The sequence below is a fragment of the Halichoerus grypus genome, chromosome 1, assembly GCF_964656455.1.
Source record: "Halichoerus grypus chromosome 1, mHalGry1.hap1.1, whole genome shotgun sequence".
NCBI lineage: Eukaryota > Metazoa > Chordata > Mammalia > Carnivora > Phocidae > Halichoerus > Halichoerus grypus.
In genome coordinates, this window is record NC_135712.1 from 175,406,599 (window position 1) to 175,425,753 (window position 19,155).

The following is a 19,155-nucleotide window of genomic DNA, read 5'->3' on the forward strand; positions in this document are numbered from 1 at the left end:
TTCTTTGTTTATACTGAATGAGAACATCCAGAATATCAAGTCACGATGATAGTAACTGCAGATCCTCATTGGTCATTCTGGGTCTCCTAATTAGGTGGAACAATGGTAATGATCCTAAATTTTCATCTATTTCAGCATCATTTCCATTCTTAATTCATTATGGCTATGCAGATAGAGTCAAGTATTTAACTGAAGAGATTATCTGGATAATGCAGGCAGAAGATATCTTGCATATGTGCTTGTGTGTGTGTGTGTGTGTGTGTGAAAGAGAGAGAGAGAGAGAGATCCAATCTTGAATATCAAGTTTGTCTTTCAAATTAATCAAATTTGCCAGAAAATTGCTCATTTGATGGCTATGTGGTTTAGTGGAAAGATCATTTAATATCCTTTTGATGACAATGAGAAAAGACAAAGCTTACATTATTTTTTTAAAGGAAATTTATTGGCTCATTTATTTTGGAATTCCAATAGAAAATCCTGGCATTCAGGCATGGTTGGATCTATGGACTCAAGCAGTAAGCTTTGGCCACTATCTCTTTCTTCATCCCTTAAGAATTTATTTTGCTTGGCTTTACTTTCTTGTTCAGACATTCCCTATGTGATGAGCAAAATGGTCTCTGAAGCTACAGACGCATAACCTACCATCTTAGCAATCCTGGATAAAGGTGAAACCAATAGTTATAACAACAGTAATAATAGCTAGAATTCAGCTATACTTACTGAAAACTTTCTTTATGCCAAGACATTTTTAAGTTGTTTAATATTCATTCCTAATCAGAAGAATGTTATGAAGAGGTTTATTATTCTTCATATTTTACAGATTAGGGAAGAAAAAATATTTTTTTGCTAAGTCCATTAGAAAATTTGGGAAATCTCTAATTGACCTGGTTTTCCTAAATTCCTGACACAATTTATATCTAAGGCAGATTTTATACAACAGGCCCAGCCCAGTTCAAATTCTACCCTTATGACCAGGGAAAATGTGCAATATTCTCAAAAGAGGAAAATGTGCTAAAACTACCAATCCTTTACAGGTTAACAATTGAATCGCATCATGATCCACATCTAAATTTCAGTGGCTAAACTTGAATTCAATAAATCACTGACTGTCATTACTAAAACATTGCAAGAAAGGCATAAAAAATTAGGAATATAATTTGTACTTAGATTTTTTTTTTTTTAAGATTTTATTTATTTGGGGTGCCTGGGTGGCTCAGTCGTTAAGCGTCTGCCTTTGGCTCAGGTCATGGTCCCAGGGTCCTGGGATTGAGCCCCATATCGGGCTCCCTGCTTTGCGGGAATCCTGCTTCTCCCTCTCCCACTTCCCCTGCTTGTGTTCCCTCTTTCACTGTGTCTCTCTCTGTCAAGAAAAAATAAATAATATCTTAAAAATAAATAAATAAATAAAAATAAAAGAAATGCTCAACTATAAAAAGGGTGGTAGCAATAACACTTTCCACTACAGAATGACCTCTAGCTTTCCCGTACCATTAACACTGCTACTCTTCCAAGATACATAAGCATGTGGAAAAACTTGTCAGCTTTTGCCAGGGCTAGGAGATGAAAAATAGAGCATGTCCTGATTAGTTAATTTGTGACTGTAAGCTCAGTCGACATCTTGGGGATGGACCCATAAAATCTGGCCAATTTGTTTAACATCTGCAAACTACAGAATTCTTTAGCCCTTTGCCACAGTTTCTGCTCAATATCTTAAAGCTGGACTCAGTCCCATCTGTGACTCATCTCCTCAGGGTTGAGGGTAGGGGTGGGTGCTAGTCATCAAAATCTGGAATGTCATCGGTAGGAGTAACCCCAGTAGCCTTTGGATGCATAATAGGAGATGCACAGGTGGTAAAATTCTGGCAGGAACACCAGGATGGTAATGATCAGGGCAGAATGGCCCCGTCTGCCATGCCCCCTGCCCTCCCCGCCTCACCCGCCCCCAGCCCCGCTTTGTTGATAAAGCCAGCCAGCAGGAGGGAGTCTATGATGAGAAAGGCGCCCATCCACAACAGCAGTGACCTCAAGTGGGATCTTAGGAGGGTTTATCTTAAACCCAAGGTCAATGTAGCCATCATCTGCGCTGGAGAGCCTTAAGTATTTCACTTTACTACTGGGGATTCCGGTAACCAGGTTGGTAGGAGACAGCATCATCACCCGCGGACGCACCTACAGTCAGAGCAGCGCACCAGTCCGCCCCCGCACCAAAGGCTTGCTCACGGTTGGCAGCAGAGGCCCGGAGGCTCATGGCACGCCTCACCCAACTGCCATCCCACCCGCCAATATTATCAATATTTTAAAGATCATTTTAAATTTGCCTACATCTGTTGGGTACATTGATATCTAGTGCATCCTCTATGAGTATATCTAGCACTGTGATATTTTGCATAGTATCTGAAAACACTAGGAAGCACTTATGTGCCAAAGTTCCCAGAAAGGGAGATATCTGGTTCTGGCTCTGTATGGATACGACAACCAGTCCAAGGGCTGTAGCTTTTACTCTGCATCCTGTTGTCTGCAGCATTCTGTAGCACTCTAAACTCCGATTTGCAAAGGTGAAAAGGGTAATGTTACCAGAAAGATTCAAAGAAATTTTGCATCAATTCGTTAAAAAATCAATTTGCAAGCACAGAGAGGATATCAGGTATTAGTAAGAGCCAACTCTTATGTATCAAGCTAAGTAAATCCTTTTTTTTTTTTTACTATCAAAGAACAAATCCTGCAGGTAGGGAAATTTCAGAGATAAGAATTCCTTTGATTTTTGTTTTGTTTTGAACCTACCCTCATATGAAGTTTTCACTTACAAAATGGTTAAGGATATTACTTTTGGAATAATTCAGAGAAAAAAAACGCTAGTATCTTTGTTTACAAGCACATATATGCTTATATATATAGACACATAACAACTTCCTGGAGTTTTCTGGAACTTTCACTCAGTTTTTCAATTCTATGTTACCTTGGATTGAAGGTGAATAAGCAAAAAAGATAAGAAAGAAATATAATAATAATACATATAACATAGTGTGGTATACTATACTATACTATACTATGCTATAATAAATATAACATAATTCAGTAGTGGGAACACTTAAGCACATGCGTGTAAATGAGCACAATTGTAGCTTATTTATTATACACTGAGAACAGTGGGTCAGCTGACATTGAGGGATGTGTTGAAGAGTGATAGTAGGAAGAGAGGCAGTCAATGATGATGAGTATTCAGAATGAGGCAAAGGAATTTGCATTTATATGAATGTTAGGGTGGGCACTCATGAAGGACTGGAGTAACAGAGGAAGTGACGTAGCTCCAAAAGTATGACCTTCCATGATGAGTAAGATAGATTTGAAGAGAGAGAAGAGCCAAGAAATGAGCTAGGGAGATACTGCAATGATCTAAGCATGATGTTGCTGTGGCGGCAGGATGGGGATGGAGGACATGATGGCATGATGGATTGGAAAAAATACTTCAAAGACAGAATTGAGAGAAACTGGTGTCTTTATCCCCTATATACAAAACCTAAATTAAGGATTCAAGCTGGCATTACAGAAAATGGGAGAGAAGTTCTCATAGAAGCACCGACTCTGAGATTTTGGGCTCATTATGTTTTTCCTTGAGACTCAATTTTTACATCTGTAAATCACGTTATCAGTAGAGGCTTTCAGCTCTGAAATTCTGTTTCTGTACTACAAGACACTGGAAGAATGGCTAGACTAAAATGGACTGAAATGAGATAAAGAAAAGGTAAGAATGGGTAGTGGTTTGAAGAATAATGCATATAATTGAGCATTTAATATGTACCAGGAATTGTGTTAATTTTTAAAATACTTATTGTCTTGTTCAGTTCTCATAACAAACCAATAAGAGAAGAGGCAAATAAATCAAAGAAAGAAAGAAAACCAGAGAGAACTACTTGTCAAGGGAGGCAGCAAAGTATCCTCTGGAGAAAGACTGGATAAACTGGAAAGGGTAGGAATCTGAGGGTTTTGGGGAATGTGGAAGTCTCCGTTGAGTTTGGCTCAAGTGGCTTGGGGTTCAGTTTAATATGAACTCAATGATATCTTTTGTTTATTTAACTCCCAATGGCCCATCTGCAGAGAAAGGGCAGCGACACCCATCTTAGTTTGCAGTTACCAGCAGGGCTGTGAATCCTCTTTTTTTTTTCCCTACTTGCCAACCTCAGACCACTAAATTCCATTAGCTGCCTCTTTACCACACCATTTCAGCAGCAAATGCATTGTTTTGCGCCTCTCTTGACCAGGAGCAAAGTAGGGAACAATTCTTTAGACGACATTAGCACTTGAGCTTAGATTAACGATGCCAAATCTGATTTCTATTGTCTCTCCCCAGCCATATGATCTAGCATTCTCCCTGCCCTTTCAATGCAGCTGTACATTAAGCTGCATGCTTTAGAGGTTTTCTCCAACAACTCCCAGCCCACTTTCCTAATCAGTATTCAGCAGTATCTTTCCTTTCAGCAGATGCACATTATTTCCTTCTCCCTTTGTTCTTATATTTATTCTTCTAAGGTTTATCCACATCAACTGCTTTTGCTGTTTGTTAGCCTAATTGTAATAATGACCCCAAGACCTATAAAAATATACATTTAAGTTGCTTGATAGCAAAACACACCAACCTGTTTATAGGAAAATTAAGAGATAAAATTTATGAGGCATGCCTAAAAAAGACATTGTTCTTCAATTGGGTGATCCAATATTGACAGAATTTATAAAGTTTCAAGATTTATGGTAGAATTTTGTTTTAGCCCCTCTTAGAAAACATTGTATTTGAGTGCATATAATATCATTTTCATCAAAATAGGGACACTGGCTTCAATTTATTTTTGGAAGAGAAAGAACTAATGCATTCTTGCTTTATGAAGTTATTACGAGATTACTTTTTTAAAAAAAGGTCTGTATATTATTTTTTTAAAGGCAACATTGCAAAAATGTCAGGGAGTTACTCTTAGATATATATAAATCATTTTCAGCTTTCCTGATATGAAAATGTGAAAGGCTCAATGAAAGTCGAAGAATATGAGATGTTGGTTAAAGATAATAATCTTTTCATTCTAGGCTCGCAGACTGTGCCAGGAAGAAAACAGGCAAACAAAAGCATTAAGTCCCCAGGCTTCCAAATGAGGAATAGTCATGATTACAATCCATCAGTTCACTCAAGTGGTGTTCGCTGTGACTCACCAGTTGAATTCTGGCTCTAATTGCCATTACTCAAACTATGCCTATTGATCACCAGACAGGACAAAATGGCTGTCTTTGTAGCCCAGCTTTACAGCACCACATTTGCAACAATCAGCACTTGCGATTGTTCTCTATTCATGCCTCCAAGAATACAAATTGCACTGAATGGTGAGAAATAGCAAGATGAGTAATGCTTAAATTCTAAGTCAATCGGATTATGCATGCATGCATGCATCCATCCATCTAATATATGTATGCTAGACATTGTGCTAAATATTGGGGGAGTAAATGGTAATTAGGCAATTTCACTCTCATTTTGGTTGTGTTGAAATTAGAAGGATCCCCGAGAAGATATACTTGGACTGAGCTGGTAGGTCACATTGTGACCCAATCACTCTACAAGGAGTGTGGTCTTATGTGAATAACCTGAGGAGGTTGGAAACCAAGTTGTCTATCAGCCTCTTTACCTCTGTGACCACAACACTGGTTCAAGCTTTCATCTTCTTTGCCTGCATTACCTCAATGTCTAAGTGGCCATCCTTCTCTCTTGTTCCCATTCAGTCCAATCTCAATAGAACCACCAGAAGGATCCCATTAAAATATGTTAGATCATGTTACCCTTGTGTTCTTCCAGTGGTTCCATCTACCTTGGAGTAAAAGTTAAAGTTGTCACAAAATGCTTATAATGTTCTAAGAGACTTTCACTCCTATCCTGCTGTTAATGTGTCTAATATCGTTTCCTCCATATCTCCTTCACTTTCTTCTCTTCCCGCCACCCCTATCCCAGCCACCTTGCTGTTCTTTGAATAGGTATACTCTTGACTCAGGATTTGAACTTGATGTTCCATCTGCTGGATCACTCTTTCTCCCAGATATCCACTTGCATGGCTCTCTTATTTCTTTCAGGTTTTCACTCAAATGTTCCCCTTCTCAAAGAGACTGAACCTGAGTAGCCTATTTAAATCTGTACACAACCTCATTCATCAGGTTCTTGCTAGCATATCCCTCCATCCTGGTTTCATCCCCTCCCCCCCACCCCAAACACATGATGACAATTGAAAACATGACTTGCTTTATCTTTTATTTTTATTTCTTATCTGTCCCTTCCAACTAAGATTTCTTTTTCTTCTGTGTTGTTGTTTTCTGAATTCCCAGTGAATAACAAGAGTGCTTGATGAATCATGGGTTTTCAACACATATGTGTGAAATGCATGAATCTTGGGCCACTATCCAATGTTTCTGTCCAAGGAGTCCAACCAGGAAATTTCTCCTTCAAGTATTTTGTGGTTAAATCAAAGCCTATTTGTTCTCTAGCTAGATCATGTCCTCTCCACATCAATTGCATTTCTTTATTAGATTCATTTATTCATTCAAGATGCATTACTGCATCAAGCATTTACAAGGTGTCAACTATGAGATTAACTCCATGTCCTATGCTGGGAATTCAATCAAAATGTGCAGATTCAGCCCTCAAATATCACAGTCCTGGTAAAGACTTACCTATACACTATAGGTGTGGAATAGTATACAAAGTGTTATTTTGGAGGTCAGCCTGCCACTCCTGGAGTGCAGGAAGAAACTAGTTTGGGCATCTAGGAAAGACTCCAAAAAGGAAGTTACTTTGATATAGGCTTGCAGACTAGCAGTTAGCAGCTAACTCCAGACTGCAGATGTATTTAATGCGGCATGTAGAATGTTCTCTTTCTCCATTGAAATAATTAAATGAGTAAATATGTATATTCATACACCCAGATTTCAAAATGGGATGCTTCATATTAAACTATGGATTTCTCATTACTCCTGATAAAAATTTAAAAAGGAAATAGAAGATATGGCAGTCCTGTAGCCATATCCCACATGGCAGTGATGAACCTAGGCTGATCATTATGTTTCTATCAAAATTCTTTTGTCTAAAAGAATAACCAAGAATAGAGAAAATATTAAAAAGGCATATGGAGCATATCTCTTGTTGCAAGTGTTATTTCTATGTGTTTAATATGCATCCACCAGCCTGCTCCTCTCATTTACATGGTTTCCCTGTCCTTGTAGGCATCTGAGATCGTTTGATGTGATGTAGACCTTGAAAGATGAGTCAGGAAGGACACTGCAGGCAGAGAGGGAACAGGAAGGTCGAGAAGAAGTTGTTATGCTCAGAACACATGTGTTGCCGGAGAGAAAGAGTATAGGAGAAACAGTGAGGAGTAAGGCCATAAACAAAGGCTGTGACCAGATTAGGAAGGCCCTTTTATAAAATGCTAAAATATTGAGATTACCCTTTGGGCAAAAACTGAGACGAATGTGTTTCTTAAGTTGTGGAATGAGTTAATCATTAAATCTGTTAGGATTGTGAATGAAAAAGTCATAAATAAAAGTTAAAATGAGGGTCTGAGGGATTTCCTGTAAATTAAGGGACATGAACTTGATTAGAGCTCTTTCAGCTGCTCAAAGGTGTTTGCTACTTTCTGGTGCAAGAGTATATTGTGGTACATTTGAAGCTATGGGAAATAATGAACTCCAGATTAGTTTTTATATTACATTTATCGTACTAGCATTAATTCACACTTCAGTTTGCAAACTTAAATCAAGATGCAGTGAAGAGTAACATACAAAGATACATATGCACTGCATGTACACACTATTGACAGGTATTCAAAAGTTATTCACAACCCCAGGTTCCCTTGCTGTTCTTACACCAAGGTTGACGGTAAATATCCACCACCCACTTGCATCTCTATTTAGGGGAGCCCAAGTGATGCAAACAAGTGTCTTCTAGGAAGACATGAGAAGATATTTGCTTCCCTAATAAAAAGGAGACGCATATCTGGCATAAACTTCCTTCTTCCTCTGTCCCCTTGTTCCAATAAAATGCCAGTAGATGACTGGCATTCAGCTTTCTTGGCAGCCGTGAAAATTTTCAGCTACTGAACCTCTCTCTGGCTTCTTGTTATGTGAAAAAGAAAAAGCTCTCTTTATTTAAGCCAATTCTCATTTCTGGCTGTGGTAGGCCATCTCTAAGGTGTCCCTCAGTGATCTCCACTTCGTGGTATTCAAATGCTTCTGTAATCTCCTTCCCTTGAAAGTAAGTTAGACCTAGTGGTTTGCTTCTCAAGAACAGAATATGTTGGGCACCTGGGTGGCTCAGTTGGTTGAGTGACTGCCTTCGGCTCAGGTCATGATCCTGGAATCACTGGATCGAGTCCCACATCGGGCTCCCTGCTCGGCAGGGAGTCTGCTTTGCCCTCTGACCCTCCCCCCTCTCATGTGCTCTCTCTCATTCTCTCTCTCTCAAATAAATAAATAAAATCTTTAAAAAAAAAAAAAAGAACAGAATATGTTAAAAGTGATGGGATGTCACTTCCAAGATTAGGTTACACATGACTGTGGCTTTCATATGGGGTACTCTTTCTTGCTCTCGTGGTCACCTACTCTAAGGGAAACCAGCTGCCATATCGTGAGCTGCTCTTTGGAGAGGCTCACATGGCAAAACCCTGTCATCTCTGGCCAAAAATCCACAGGGACCAAGGCTACCCAACAACCATGTGAGTGGGCCCAGAAGCAGATCTTCCCCCAGCTGAAGCTGGAGATGATTGCAGCCCAAACTGACACCCTGATTAGAGTCTTGGGACAAAGGCCAAGCCAGAAACCAGCTTGGCTGTACCTAGATTCATGACTGAAACATGCAAGATAATAATATTTGTTTTAAGTTGCTAAATTTTTGGGTAATTCGTTACGCAGCAATAGATAACTGATACAGAGGCTGATATTAGAATGCCTAAGGGAACTTTTAAAAATACCTATAAGTGGCCCTGAAAGAGACCAGTTTCACCAGAAACAGAAAGAACTAGAGCCCAATATTCAGTCATTTTCAATGCTATCTGGGTAATTCTAAAATCAGCCATGTTTTAGAACAACTGTTTCAAGCTATTTGTGGTTGGTTTTCTGCTTCTTGCAGCTCAATGGATTCCTAACCATTACAACTCAAGTAAACTCAATAATATCTTATTATGACGTCTAACATTAAGTATATAATTAAATATTTTGTTAGGCATCATTTCTTAATTTATTTCTCATTCTTCCTTTTCATTTAGCAAAATGCTTAACTTATGCTTGGTTGTTACCTTATCTCATTATAAGTAAGGATTGTGCTTTTCTTCACCTATTATTCATCTTAATACATCAGTTTTTAAGAGGGGAGAACCTGTTCTCTTCTCATAATAGCTATGTTGGTCTATGTTCTTTTCTTTCTTTCTTTCTTTCTTTCTTTCTTTCTTTCTTTCTTTCTTTCTTCTTTCTTTCTTTCTTTCTTTCTTTTTCTTTCCTTCTTTCTTTCTTTCTTTCTTTTTCTTTTTGTTCTTATCCTTCTAAAGTTTAGAATAGGGATAGAATGAAATGTCAAGTTATAAGACTATATTGGGCACTGCATAATGACAGTATAAAACCCCTGACTTTGTCTTCTTCCATTCTGTAAAAAGATACCACTGAAGCCACATCTGGATGGTTAGTCCCAATTCTGTGCTCAGATGGATTCTGCCCTTTCTCAGTTAACGTCAAGTCACCATGGTTTTCTGATTTGTGAAGATTTACAAAGTACTCAGGCAAAGTTTGTTTTCTAACTTTAAATAAAGACTACACACTTGAGGCTGCACTTAGTGCAAGTACATGAACCATGGACCCAGAAGGAACTGGTTTTGAATTCTCCTTTGTTCATTTACCAACTAATTCATATTGAGTGAATTCTTCTTGTATGCAGCTCAATTTTTTCATGTATAAATAATAACAATAATATGTACTTAACAGAATTATTGTGAGATTCGAACATAAAAAAAATATAAAACTCTGGAGTACCTGAATGGCGCAGTCAGTTGAGCATCCAGCTTCTGGTTTCAGCTCGGGTCTTGATCTCAGAGTCCTAAGATTGAGCCCACATCAAGCTCTGCGCTCAGCACAGAATCAGCTTGGGATTCTCTCTCTCTCGCTCTGCCCCTCCTCCTCGTGCTCTCTCTCTCTCTCTCTCTCTCTAAAATAAATAAATAAATAAATCTTTAAAAAAAAATTTATAAAACTCAAATAAAGCCTGGACATTAAATCAGTGCTCAGGAAATGCTGATTGCAGTTGCGATCATCAGTGTTTTTATTTTTAATAAAAAAAGAGAATAATTTCATAAAATATAATGCTATGGATAACTCACCAGAGACAACAATGATAATAATCCTCTTCTAATTTTCTGGAAATCTCTTAAGAGAGGGGGAAAATGTTTTTAAAAATCATGTCTTTGTAGAAATTATTGCCTTGTAAAAACGTTCTGTTCAAATCTGGGGCATAAACTTTAAAGAATCTTGAAGATGGTACAACGAATATGGTACATAGTTTAAGGTAAGAGTCCGCAGATACCTTTAAAACTGTGAAAGAACCTAGTAGAAATTAACAGGTACTAGATATTTAAGTGAGGCAAGGGAGCTGGACTAATGAGTCCCATGAACATATTTCATTAGGATTTATGTTTCATTCTGTTTGGATTCTGCCAAAGCAAATTTCCTATAATGGAGAGTAAGATGTTTAACAGAGATTACAGTGTAATAGCAAAACCACTGGAGATTTTACAGGTAACTTTCTGTAAGAGTTGCCTGAATTCAGTTCATATTTCTTCAAAAATTAACCATAGTCTGGACTGTCTTACATAATTAATCTAGATATCAGGGTTATGAACATTAAGAGGTAATAAAAATCACAAGAAAAAATAATTGGAAGAATATTGAAAATGCTGACATTTTATAAAAATTAAGGTAAGCTTTAGTTCCTGGCAAATATGACCAAAGTTAGAGTTGTCTCAGCACAGAGAAGATCAATAAAAACAGCAAATTTGATATCTTCATGAAGCTTAGAGTCTAATGGAGAAGACAGAGTAGAATAAATAATGCAATGTTCAGTGTAACCACGTTCACTGTAACCTGGTTACAGTTCATTGTAACCATGAAGAGGCATAGAGTGCTAGCTGGAGAAAAGCATAATAACCAAACCTAGCCAAATTGGGGGCAGAGTTAGTATAGGCTTTCTGGAGGATATGGCTTTTATACTCAGATCCAAAGATAAAAATGCTATTAACATGTAGATACAAAAGTCACAGGTGCTGTGACAGTCTTTTCCTGTACAAAGAATTACTAAAATTAAAGGAATTTTAATTGGAAGAAAGGTTGGAGATCATCCATGGTAGATGAGAATCATGAACAATATGTCTGGGTCCAGAAGAAATTGGTAACCGCAGTCATGCAGTGAACAAAGCTCTGGAAAGTGATATGAGTGGCAAAGCACAAGAACTTTCTTGTTAGGTACCTGGGATAACTAGAAGAAGAATAGATATGAAAATATTGTGAGCTTGGTAACTAGGTTGTCCCTCCAAAGCCCTTTCTGTGATAGTGATCTGGCTTTAAGGGGGCATCTGGGCTTCTCTGCTTAGAGCTTTTTGGTCTCAAGGATATTTTTACTGGCTAAGAGCTTTTTCTTTCTACTCGGTGCCATTTCATCTAGGTGGAATGAAAAGCTGTATAAACTTAGGCATCTGAAGAGAGTGTAAGTAGGCATGCACTGGAATTGGTGAATATGGTGAATTATAGCTGGGCACCAGCTACAAAGTACTGTCTAGTTCACCAAATCATTGAGCCTCTAGTAGCAAATACCTATATAATGCTTACAGGGCTTAGGTAGTGCTCCAGGAATTATTTGAGGATCTTCGTATCTATGAACTAGCTTAAGTCTAGTTTGGGAAACAGGTTAAACAACTTGTCTGCTGTCCCACAGTGAGTAAGTGTGAGAGCTACATGACAACCTGTCTCACTCCAGGATCTTATGCTCTTACACATCTCAAGGCTGGGTTTTCTTGCTCTTCATGTTTTGTTTTGTTTTGTTTTGTTTTGTTTTGTTTTGTTTTTAATTGGTAGATGAGGTGTAGTCTGGAGAAGCAAGGTAATCATTATCCATGGTGATATGAGAAGCTCTAGAGGCCTTTGGTAGTAAATGGATGAGTCATTTCAGGATCGTGTTGACATTCTTGGACTCCATCAGATACCTGTGCAGAGATGATGTCTGCCTGCAATTCAACTCTGGCCAGCCAGAGTTACAGGCTAAATTCCATAGCTTTGCAAAGTGGAACTGCCAAAGGCAGGAGGTGATTGTGCAGATCAGGGAGTCATGCGGGATCAGGTCTCTAAAGCAGGTGAGAGCTCTTAAAATAGATGGGCAAAATCTGCCCTTGATACGTTCAATTACAAGTTTCAGCATTTAAGAGGCAAAATTTCATAACATCCCTTGAGGAAAATAAACCCTGGGATTTATGGTATTGTTATTTCTCATTATTATTTATACTGTTATGACAGTCAATATAATTATCATTTTTTATGTTCTTATCATCACTGCCTCACAGATTTTGCCCCGTCATGGGAAAGAATGCAATGCATCTGCTTTGCTCACCATTGTAGACATGGTGTCTCACAGAGTTGAAGTTTAAAAAATATTTATAAAGTAAATGTATCTTAGTAGAGAGAAATATTTACTTAAAAATCAACTCTAATTTTGGTGGGTTATTTAAGAACATAAAATATGAATTAAAAATAATATGAATTAAAATATGTACTTAAAAACAGTGGGGGAGGAGAATTGTTTGCTGGGCATAGAGTTTCAGTTTTGTAAGATAAAATGGTTCTGGAAATTGATTGTAGAACAATGTTAATATACTTAACATTACTGAACATACCGTTAAAATGGTTAAAATGGTAAATTTTATATCGTGTTTTCTACACAATAAAAAAAATTTTTTTTAAAAAGAACATTGTCATAAGAAACATTTGCAGAGTAAAACTAAAATAAAGACACTGGTAAATTAAACCAAAAATAAAAACATACTGATTGTTCCAGAAAAATATAGGCAAGCCTATCAGAGATATGATTCTTTAATAGGCTGATATTAATTTTTTTTCTGTGTATTTCCTGCTAAATGTTTGCTACTAGGACTTCCCTTGTCTGCTCTCAGATTCCTCATCTGTGAAATGAGATTCATATCTGAGATTCATAATTGCAACAAATTTGTCCCATATTCTTAGGAGACGGGTCTCTATCATGACAAGTATTGCTGGTGCTTTTGGGGGAAAAATGTCTTATCTGCTTTCATGATAGAGACTTTACAAGACAATGCTTCTGTACCTATAGCACTTCCTTACTTTGATCCTCAGCTAGGGTCAGGTTCATAGTGTGAGTATGTATAAGCCTATTCTTTACCTGTGGTGCCAAGTTTTGCGGCTCACTGATGACCCACCTTGGGAGAGGTAATCTGCTGTGTGAATGTTTATTATTACATTTAACCAGCTCTGAGTGCTTTCATACAGAAGAGATTAAAAACAAAATAAACTACTGTACATTGAATATTTGGGTCTCCCTAAAATTCATATGTTGAAAACCTAACGCCCAAGGTGATGGTATTAGGAAGTGGGACCTTTGGGAAGTGATGAGGTCATGAGGTTGGCATCCTCAGGAATGGGATTAGTGCCCTTATAAGAGAGACACCAGAGAGCTCGCCCCTTCTACTACATGAGGATACAACAGAAGGTCTGTGACCCAGAAGCAGGCCCCCACCTGACTATGCTGGCACCCTAATCTCAGACGTCTAGCCCCTAGAACTGTGAGAAATAATTTTTTCTTATTTATAAGCTCCCCAGTTTGTGCACTTTTTTTTTTTTTTTTTTAAGATTTTATTTATTTATTTGACAGAAGAGAGGTAGCGAGAGCAGGAACACAAGCAGGGGGAGTGGGAGAGGGAGAAGCAGGCCTCCCGCCGACAGGGAGCCCCATGTGGGACTCGATCCCAGGACCCTGGGATCATGACCTGAGCCGAAGGCAGACGCTTAACGACTGAGCCACCCAGGCGCCCTGTGCACTTTTGTTATAGCAGCCTGAATGGGCTAAGACACAAGCAAATAACCAAGCACAGCAATGCTGACTAGGCAAGACCACTGAACTCGGAAGCAGACCATCTGCACTAACATTGAGTTGGGTTGATGATCTAGTTCACATTCTTGCTAAATCTCACTTTTTCTCCCACCCCAAACAGAATTGCTCTCCAAACCAGATTCTATTGTTTCTCTGACAAATGTATTCTGACATCTGAAGCAGCTGCCTGAAGATTTTCAGGGTTTCATTTCTCATTTTGCCAGAAAAGCTTTTGTCCCCCCTTTGGCATGCACATCTACACACTGCACATGCTTCATGCATACACAGACATATGTATATAATTGTGTGTGTATATACTAGGTGAGAAGTTGCCTGTGCATTTAATTTCAGGAACTCTAGGAAGGGCCCTGTCTTCCTGATATCACAACCTGCAATGCCTTTCTGCTCTTGATATTGACTCTGTTTGAAACCAAACCTTCATGTAAGTAGTATCTACTCCAACTCCATTACCCATCAAGGTCTGGTCTAGGGCTTTGGTGGGATGGCTTCAGGTGTGGAAGGCTAGGAAGGAGAAATCTACAGGCAGCATTCCATGGGGATCCCAGTGGGAAACAGAAGCCAATCAGATGATTTAAGGAAGGAACTATTTACCAATGCACAGATGAGATTACTGGAAAGGACACTGGATGCTCAGACCTAAAGCCTAGCAACAGCAACAAGCCATTAGCACACGTAGGTTTGAAGTAGGAAGAGAAGGAAATGACATTGTTGGAGAACAGACTGGGATCAACCATGCAGCAACACCAGACAAGATGAGCACTGTAATTACAGAGGCATGCAGCCTTTGTTGAAAAATGCAGTTCAGGGAAAGAAGCAAATGTAGAAAGCAAAAAGCCTACCACTCTGTCTGTATGTAGGTTTCCTGACAGTACTGGCCACTGGCCAAACCATACGGCAGCAATTCCCAAATGTTAACATGCATCAGAATCATCTGAAAGGCTTGTTGAAATACAGATGGCTAGGCCCCACCTCTAGAGTTCTGATTTACCTGCCTCTGAGTGTGGCCCTAAAACTTTCAGTGGTAACCAAAAAGTTCCCAGGTAATGGTGATGCTGCTGCAGTAGGGATCCTACTCTGAGAACAGGGGTGTACAGGAAGCCAGCTAGCAAGAGAGCCCAGGTGCTGCACTGCATAAGCAATCATCTTCCTCAGACAGGCCCAGAGCAGAGAGATGAGTATGAGTCTGGAGACAGCCAACAGAAAATAACCAGAGCAGAGAGAGACAATCAACAAACATGGAAGAAATCCAAAGTACAAATACAATATGAAGTTTGTATAATATGAAGTTTGCATGTATGAATTTAGTAGCAGAAAGAAGGAAGAATTCCAAAAGTAACTGGGAAGGCTTAGTTCTTTGAATGAACTTGGGGAACAAGGCAAGATCCCAATTCCCAGGTTGGGGACAGAGATAAGGATCGGGTGTACCAAGAATAAGAAATCCTCAGTGCAGGATCCAAAATGGTGAGATAAAGGGGAAGGGGCTTGGGCAGTGAGTTATAAGCAACAGACAAGAGGTTATAGTAGGAATGGTATCGAGGATTACATGATGCTCAGCTTTGAGCTACTGACTTTGGACTTCTTATTCTTCCCCTTACCATTGGGCAAGATTGGTCCCAGTGTATGGTGGGGGAAGTTCAACTGTTCCAGCTTACAATAGAATTGACAAACTGAGAACATGGATCCAACCAAATGAGTAAAAACCACTTTATACACACACACACACATGCGCACACACACACACACAAACTAGTATATATACACACACATACAGAGTTAATTTTCACCCTTATTTGAATTAATGCTACTCTCATTGTAGACACAGGACCTGTACCATCAGTGTGGGAGCTTATTAAAACTGCTCGGCCCCCACTCCAGAGGTACTCAGTCAGCATCTTTGGGAATGCGGTTCACGGATTTGTAGTTACCAAGTCTTTCAGGTGATTCTGATGCACAGTGAAATTTGAGAAGCATTCGTCAAAATCACTGATCCTCAACTTAGTTGCAAATTGGAGTTACCTAAAATGGTTCTTAAAATATTACTGTCCACGCTCCACACCCAGAAATTCTGATTCAATTGGAATAGGAGGTAGAGTAGATTGTTCTCAAAGATGCTGCAATATTCTCCCAACCCCCAGTGCAAGACCATTTGCCACTCCACACATGAAGAGGTAGCATTTATTCTTTCACCCTTAAAATCCAGACTTTATCACGTGACTTCTTTTGTCCAATAGGTTATTAGGAAACATGCTACGAGCAGTGACTTGGAAAGACTTGCACCTTTGTTCTTGCTCTTTTTGGCTCCTTTCAGAAACCTGAGATCATACTGTGAACAAATCCAAACTAGGCTATGAGAGAGGCCACAGGCAGGGGGAATGAGGTGTGCTTTTCTGATGATTTGCCAACCACCGGGCATGTTAATGAGGCCATATACAGTCATTCAGCCAGATGACTACATGAGTGACCCCAGATGAGAGAAGCAGAAGAACCAGCTGGGTGAGCCCAGTTCAAACAGCAAATAAATACGGTTTTCATTTTAAGACAGTAAGTTATAGAATGGGTTGTTATGCAGCAATAAATACTGACACAGGGCGTGACCTGAGCATTTGGGAATTTTAAAAGCTCTCCAGGTGATTTTAATGCATAGCACAGTTCGAGTACCTCTGGTCTAAATTATCTGTTCTTCCACTTGGTTGTATACTGGAATCATCTTCAGGCTTTCAAAACTGATAGCCGGGCCTCACCCCCAAAGTTTCTTATATGATTGATAAGGGTTATATCCTAGTCATTAGAATTTTTAAAAACTTCCCACGTGATTCTAGTATGCAGCATAAATTGAAGACCACTGCTGTTAAATGATAAGACATTTTTGTTGATATGGAAATACACAATCATTTGTACAATCACTTAGTTGTAGAGGCACCATGGGTACGAAGGATAGTGAAAACAGAGGTAAAGCTCCACTGGCCAAGGGCTAGCCTTACACACACTTACAGCTCCCCCTTTCTCCTCCCATTTTAAGTAGTCTCCATGCCCAGTGGAGTTCGGGGCTCAAACTCGTGACCATGAGATCAAGATCTGAGCCAAGATCAAGAATCAGACACTTAACCAACTGAGCCACCCAGGCACCCCTTATAGCCCTTTTTTAACAAATGCCCATACATCCTGCCCCTTCCCCTCCTGCCACTTCCCTATTACTGCTGCTTCTGATTCATTGTTTAGGTTACTTGTCAGGGCCTCTGTGGGCAGAGGATATTTTGCATTCTCTGGTAATTCTTTTCTTGACTTCCCAGTAGGTTACATTTTGCTATTTAATTCCTTTATTTCTTGTATGGTTATCTTCTGGATTATAAGGGCAAATCTTCCCTCTCCAGGTAGATTGCAAACTCCTCGAAGCCAGAAGCATTGTATAAACTTCTTTGACATCTCTGAAAGGAACTAGCAATGTTAGACAAACAGAAGAATGCTTAGTAAATATTCATGGGAATATGGTTGAACAACTTGGAAGAAAGTGGTCATTAGTAACTTGAGTCAATTACACATCCCCTTAATTATAATTACTATTCAAAATTGAACTGATGGTTCTGGAGCTTCACAAAATTACCATGTTAGAGCAGCCCGAATTGGGGAAATAAAAATCATTTCTAAAGGAGGGAAAATGATTCACTAGCAAGTGCTTCCTGAGGGTTGTTTGCATGACATATGCAGTGTGTTAAATTCTGGTAAGCTATTTCCAGATACTAACTTAATTAATCTGCTTCTGCATCCTCCATCACTGTTTTCAAATCATATGTCTTAATATATCCTTTTCCTGCACTTCAGGTCAAATAATAAAGAAAATTCATTAGACAGCAGCTTGCTGTGCTCCTAAGTGTACCTCTGCAAGAGAATTTTAATAATCAAAGAAGTTGCTGATGTAGGGATATGATAAATTACTTTGCTACAGGGTAATATAAGCCTTAACTAGTATGATGAATATTCCTGCTTCACAAGGAAAACTGAAATACTGCAAACTATTTAAATATGTGCTTCCTGATAAATGAAGACAGTCATCGGCAAATATTCTAGATGAGACACAATATGACTTTCATACTAAAGTAAAATGTCTCTTTAGGAAGAAAAAGGCTCAAAGGAAGACATTTTGAGAAAGGAAACAGAACCATGAAAGTATTTAATATCACCAGTGTATTTTGTGGAAACATCTTTAGAACAGTGATTTTTCAAAATTCATTTTCCAATTTGTAATTATCAAAGTTAAGAATAATTGGCTTTCAAAACTCTTTCTGAATGCTAATTTTCATGGCTGATAATGAAGAAAGGTCTTTAACAACTGAAATCCCTAGGGTTTAAAAGTCATTAACACAAAGAACACTTGTTTTCTAAGCTTTCCTCATATACTGATATTAAAATATGGCAAGAAATAGTAGTTGAGTGGTCACTGTGCTTGCTTCTGTGTACAAGATATAGGCTAGCAATATCCTGACATCTCACAAAAATATGGCCAGTGGTGCCAGCAAATTCAGTAGGTAGATAGAGATATTTGTTCCTGTCAATGTGCAGCTGGTGTCTCTCTCATATTCTTTTTGGGGTATCCCATCTTATTTAGTGTAATTAATTTATGCTTTTACATTTATTAATGCCTCCTCACTCTTATTCAGTCTTTCTTTGCTGTTCTCCTACTTTGTTGAACATATATATATGTGTGTGTGTGTGTGTGTGTATATATATATATATATATACATTTAATCTTCTCTTTTTAAGATTTATTTAGATGTGTATACTTGTTATAATCCTTCAAGGCATGATGTTTGGCTATTCTTTACTTCTTAATTGTTCATTTTTATTACCTCTTGATTCAATTACCTAGCCTATATAATTTCTGCTTTGGAGACTATATTGAGATTTTTACTTTTGACCTAACACAAGAGCATTTCTTAGCTAATGGTTCATGTGTTTAAAAATAT

General features: G+C 38.6%; 1 pseudogene; it reads right to left on the reverse strand.

The window, feature by feature from the left end:
- Window positions 1-1,772: 1,772 nt before the first annotated feature.
- On the reverse strand, window positions 1,773-2,154 carry LOC118522566 (transmembrane protein 230-like; annotated as a pseudogene).
- Between the last annotated feature and the right edge of the window lie 17,001 nt (window positions 2,155-19,155).